At 38.4% G+C, this 6,000-nt stretch overlaps 1 protein-coding gene across 1 annotated transcript in view; it reads right to left on the reverse strand.

Moving 5' to 3' along the window:
- LOC309693852 (uncharacterized protein) overlaps positions 1-5,163 on the reverse strand; it is a 548,750-nt gene extending 543,587 nt beyond the window's left edge. Inside the window, exon 1 of the mRNA XM_082513434.1 lies at positions 4,802-5,163. The gene's annotated coding sequence lies outside the window, so the exon portion shown is untranslated. The remainder of the gene's footprint in view (positions 1-4,801) is intronic.
- Between the last annotated feature and the right edge of the window lie 837 nt (positions 5,164-6,000).

A 6,000-nucleotide genomic window follows, 5' to 3' on the forward strand; every position in this document is an offset into this window, starting at 1 on the left:
GAAAACAGCTGAGGTGCCCCCATAAACTGGTCCCAAAGGACTTTCTTAGTCTCTTGCTCTGGTTCCACCTCTACCTTTTTTCTTCTGCTTTCCAACTTCCTTCCTTTTCCTGTTAAAGCAATAGGGCACATATTGATTACCTTCAAATGTGTGCTATAGCTAGGAGTCATATGCATCTCACCAGCCTCTATCCACGCTAACACACATCCCTGTTTTATCATTGCTATCCCTCAAGGCAATATGTCTCATTCAGATATTTTCGTCTACATAAAGGGAGTTCTTGTAGAGTTCACCACACTTTCACTGCCAATCTATGCTGAGTAAAATGTACCATTATTTCAGTGAAGAGGCACAGCGATTTATTAGTTTTTTTTCTCTAGTCTCATATTTAGTAGATTACTTTAAATTCTGATGAAATGTGCAAATTGAAGAAACATGGAAATGCAATTATTTGGGGAGTCTGCCTGATTAAACTACTATCATAATCCGATCAAACCCCTTTCAGTTGTAAGGTAAAGGCAACAACTTGTTTGAATTATAGTTCAGCATAAAATGATGTGTTACATCAAAATCCTGCTATGGATTTTAAATCTTTCAACCAGCTGAGGCATTTCTGCGAGACAGACATGAAGACTGACAGAAAAGTCTAATCAAAGATTTTTTTTTCTCTCATTGGCTTACAGAATAGTTTTTTGTAAGAAAGGCTCCATACAAAGCACCCTACTCAGATGAGTGGTACAGAAAATAGCACACTCCAAAAATGTAGCATATAAGAAATTAGTGTGATTATTTTTGGCATCCTTTCATACAGTTTTAAGCTCCTGTTTTCAAACACCTAATTCGTGTCTTTAAGGGGATCTTACAAAGATGCACGAACCAGTAATACCTGCTTGTCCTCCTTAGAATGCAATAAACTGAGAAAATCACTAAAGATTTTCTTTCTCGTTTACTCGGAGTCTTATTCTCACTTGGACCAAAGAGACATGGCTGGTTCATCCTAGGTGTTGATGAGCCATGTCATCCCAATTAGTCTAGCACCAAAAAGCAATCTGTTTTCAATTGTTATCTGAAGAAAATAAGCCTGGAAAGGCGACACAAAGCACAGAAGGAGGTGTTGATAAGCAGTGGACTACTGAACAGAAAATCATTCCTCTTACATGTGCTACCACACAGTGCAATCATGTTGATTGGAGAGGAGAGATTATCTTGCCTGTCTATAGCTAAGTGTGGCTGTTAGTATTTTGAATATGGCCAAATAAATTTGACATTTCTGATCTTTTAGGAGAACAATCAGCTGGCTCTAAATATGTCTAAAATAGTCTCATACTTTCACTTACAGAACCTGATTTTTGCCATCTTAATGAACCACCTTCTCTATGGGAAACAAAAATGAACTTCAAACAAGCAACCTACAAGAAGTAGGAAGTGAAGTGGTTTTGGACTGTGCAAGAGGGCAGTTGCACTTAGCTCTATTGGATTAAAAAAACTGTTTTTATAAGAGAACTCATTTTGCCTCAATTGCAAATCTAATATTACAATTAGTCCCTACTGTGATGCACTATAGCTCTATCCTGAGCCGACCCACAACAAAGGTGACTGGTTAAAGAGACATAAAACAAGGAAGCAGCCCCCCATCAATTAAATCTATTTTGACTTTGTGGTTACTTGTTCTCTAGAATTATTACTATTATTAAGATATTATAGTGTACTATATACTATAGTTCTATACTATGTTCGGTAAAACACTTGGTTCTACTCTGAGTTTTTTTCTTTCCCTTTCCCTACAGTCCCCGAGTGAGACTCAACAGACCCTATAAAATAAATTGAAATTTGCCAGCCATAACTTACAATCTCTTTTTATTTCTTTTAGCTATTTTCGAGTGCTGTCAGCGTTAATCTCATTAAAATGACGTTAATGCCATAACTGCATTAATGCGGCAAATCTCCGTTAGCAAGTTAGCGCGAATCGCTAGTCTTTTGCAGTCCAACTCTGTTGACTAAACAGCTATTAGACCTGAGGGTGTGTGATGATAATAATGAGTAACAAATCATTAATTAATACAGATAGTACTGTATATATATATATATATATATATGTATATATATATATATATATATATATATATATATATATACATATATATATATATATTAGGGGTGCAACGATACACAAAATTCACGGTTCGGTTCGATACTTTGGTGTCACGGTTCGATATTTTTTCGATACAAAAAAAATGTTCATGCCTTTTTAATTTGTCATTTATTAAAATTATAAATATATATTTTAACTCAAAAGTACAGTTTTTAAATTTAACCCTAACCCTTGTGCGTGTTTTTTATTTTGACAGCGAATGCGCACCTGCGGACCACTTATGTGCAGCCCTGGTTATTTAGCTCGTCATATTGCAGCCACAGAAATTCTTTTGTCCATGAAACCATAAAGCTGCACTTTCTTTTTGCCTTATAGTCTGATTTGTCATAACTTCTCCGTTTTGTGGTAAGCTTTTCTTTGGCTGTCACTTCTTCACCCTGACCTGTCTTATTTGGTAGTGATGGGATTTCCGGCTCTTTTTAGAGATCCGGCTCTTTCGGTTCGGCTCACTAAAAAGAGCCGGCTCTTTCGGCTCCGAACCGGCTCTTCAGGTTGTTTTGTTGCTTTAATTAATTTATTATTAACAATAATATAAAATTATGCACAAAAGGAATTACTAACGTAAAAACAAGTGGTTTTATTTATATATGTTTATATATAAATATATGTGGTGGCCCCTAGAGACAAAACACGTACAAACTCCAAAACACATTTCTAGCATGAACTGAACTTCCAAAGCAGAGCTACTAGATCACTTAAATTACACAATTGAAAGCATGTGTGTATTGTTTGTGTATTTATACACAGGCACTCATATATATATTCAAATAATTTAAAAAAAAAGTTCATTTACCTGTTATTACCACACACCAAATCCGGTCGTTGGTACTTGCTGGCTTGTGTAGCCACAAGATAACAAAGGCTCAACACTGCGCCCAGCATCCTGGAGCACTTCTGTTGTCTTTTGTACGTGTTTTGAGTTTTTATGTGCTTCTGAGTTTTTATATGCTTCTGAGTTTTTACGTGCTTCGGAGTTTGTACGTGTTTTTACATGTTTTGGAGTTTGTACGTATTTTTACGTGTTTTGGAGTTTGTACATGCTTCAGAGTTCGTGCTTTGTCTCTAGGGGCCACTGTAAATATACTTTTATTTATTCACTCCACATAAAATGTAATAAATAAATCATATAATACAAAAATCAACTATTCACATTTCAAGTTTTAACTATTTAAATTTTCAGCTTTTTCCTTTCACAAATTTAAAGTGAAAAGAACACAAAACACTGCAAACCACAACACAATTAAATATAAATTATAATATGAAAACTAAAAGAACATGCATATTCTGTCATATGGACCTGCATGAATAAACTTTCTCAATCCTTTATCATCTGCAACCGAAAATAGTTGTGGATGATTACTATACCTTTCTAATGTTGTTGTCCCTGCCTCTCTTTCTCTCTCTCTGGCTCTGTTCCTGTGCTACTGAGTGTAACTACCGCCCCTCCCCCCTCTGCCCAGCGTAAAGCACAAGGCCCGCGTGCAGAGTGAAGCGGGAAAAAAGTGCGAGAGAGAGGCTGAGAGAAAGAAGAAAAAAAAAACCCCACGTGACGGCTCGCGATAAGGAGCCGGCTCGCGTCGTTCACGTCAAAGAGCCGGCTCTAAGAGCCATTTCGTTCGCGAACGACCCATCACTATTATTTGGCTCAGCAGAGCTAAAATATATATCTGTCTGTGAAGGTTCTCAGTCATCCAGGTCATCGTAGTCAAATATATATCCTGCTGCTTTTACACACGCACTCACAAGCTCAGCGATTCTCTGCGCGATCAACCTCTCACATGTTTAAGCTTGCTGCGGGAGATTTCACTTGTCATGTTTGCATAGTAAGCTAACGATTAATAAGACGATGTCAGAGGAATTGGTGCACAAATTATCATCACTCACAGATCAGTGCTGTCGCTCTCTATACACAGTTCGCACGATTGCAAAGTGAAAGCAAAAAAACAAGCGCAAATTCAAACGCGATTTCAATATGTCACATATTGACAGTGACTCACCGATGCCAATGACATAATTACCCAGCTACATTTCTGAAAGAATGGAAAAGCATTGACATATATTTTTCATTCCTACAATAGCCCGACGGGCAGGGCAGAGATAGATTTTGGTAGCCCGACTGAAAAAATCGCTAGCCCCGGGTCGTCGGGCTAGCGATATTGCGAGCCCTGTATCTGATTGAAGAATCACTCATCTTTGGAAAAGAGAGTTTATTACAGAGAAATGTCTCTTTCCAAAATAAAAGCTATACTATACGCTTCTTCTGGGCTATATTCTCAGCAGCATATTAAACATATAAGGAGAATCATGTGCTAACAGCTGTCTAAATGACTCGGCTAAAGTTAGTAGCATGCTTGCTTGTTTTTTTTCTGCTTCCACTTGTCTTTGCACTAGGATGATGTCGGCGTAAATGTGCAGTCATATTCGTTGTGTTCCCACTAGTGCTTTCAGGTTAATCTCGTTGAAATGACCTTAAAGCCACAACACGGCAAATCTCCGTTAACGAGCTACCGCAGATCGCCCCGTCCATGGGGCTAGACGGCCAACACGTTAACGAGCTAACTGCGCTAACACACTAGTTCCCACCCATGTAATTGAGCATTGCATGGCATATCCAACATACTGTTTTACTTTAGTCCATGACTCGCTTACCTTCAGGGTCATACGTCACATGAAAACCAAAATAATTCCAAACGCCAGATCTGAATGAGGGTGGGGGAGGTCCATGTTGCAAGGAGAGCTTAACTTCTGTCTTGCTAGCTTGCCCTGCGCTCTTCCTTCTGACGATGCTGTCTGTGTTGAGCGCTCAGTGAATCTGCATTCGACTACTCCGCCTAGGCTGCACTGTCGAGCCTAGGCGGAGTAGTCGAACGCAGATTCACTGAGCGCTCAACACAGACAGCATCGTCAGAAGGAAAGTTGATCAAATAAATTACAAATTTTGTATTGTTCGATACATATGCGTACCGAACCGAAAGCACTGTATCGAACGGTTCAATATCGATACGAATATCGTTGCACCCCTAATATATATATATATATATATATATATGTATGTATATATATATATATATATATAACTTTGTGTTTACTTTAAGACAACAATGTGTGCTAAAATATAATATAATTCTTTTAATCCAATATCATTCTAACTTTGCTTTAGGCTGATTTGAAGTTTGTTTTGCACCAAAGGCAAAACAAATTGCTTTCCATATTTTCCATCTTTCTGAAGTAGGCTATGTACTGTATTCGGCTGTGTATCCTGCTTCATATATTTAATCGTTCAAGAATGACCTTGTATTTTATTTTCAACCTTGGTCTCAGTGGCAAACACAGAAGCAGGCAAGATGGGAACTGCCAAGACTGGATTTCATTTATGTATGTGAGTAAAATGAGCCATTTCCACGTTGGCCTTGAATAAGGTCTCCAAAGATTATAAGTCTTTAGAAGCAGACCAATTAGATACTTACTCTGGACAGTTTCAACTGCACTTCTGTGCGTGTGTTTTAAATTTTATTTGACCTCCCAGCAGAGTGGAATAACAAATAGATCATTGCGCATTCACATCCTTGCATCCTGTCATACTGTAGCCACACACACACACACACACACACACATATATATCTATATATGTGTGTGTGTGTGTGTGTGAAGAATGCACGTGCTGATGATGGTGAAGATGAAGAGGGAGGTTTGGAGTGACCAGGGTAACGCTGAGATGGGGCGGAGCAGCTGAAACACCCAAAAATAGAGGTAGATGAGTGAGCAATCTCAGTCCACGAGGGCCGGTGTCCCTGCAGGTTTTGGATGTGTCCTCGAACCAACACAGCTGATTTAAATGGCTAAATTAG

The sequence above is a fragment of the Aulonocara stuartgranti genome, assembly GCF_965226115.1.
Source record: "Aulonocara stuartgranti genome assembly, chromosome: 18".
In the NCBI taxonomy this organism is placed as follows: domain Eukaryota; kingdom Metazoa; phylum Chordata; class Actinopteri; order Cichliformes; family Cichlidae; genus Aulonocara; species Aulonocara stuartgranti.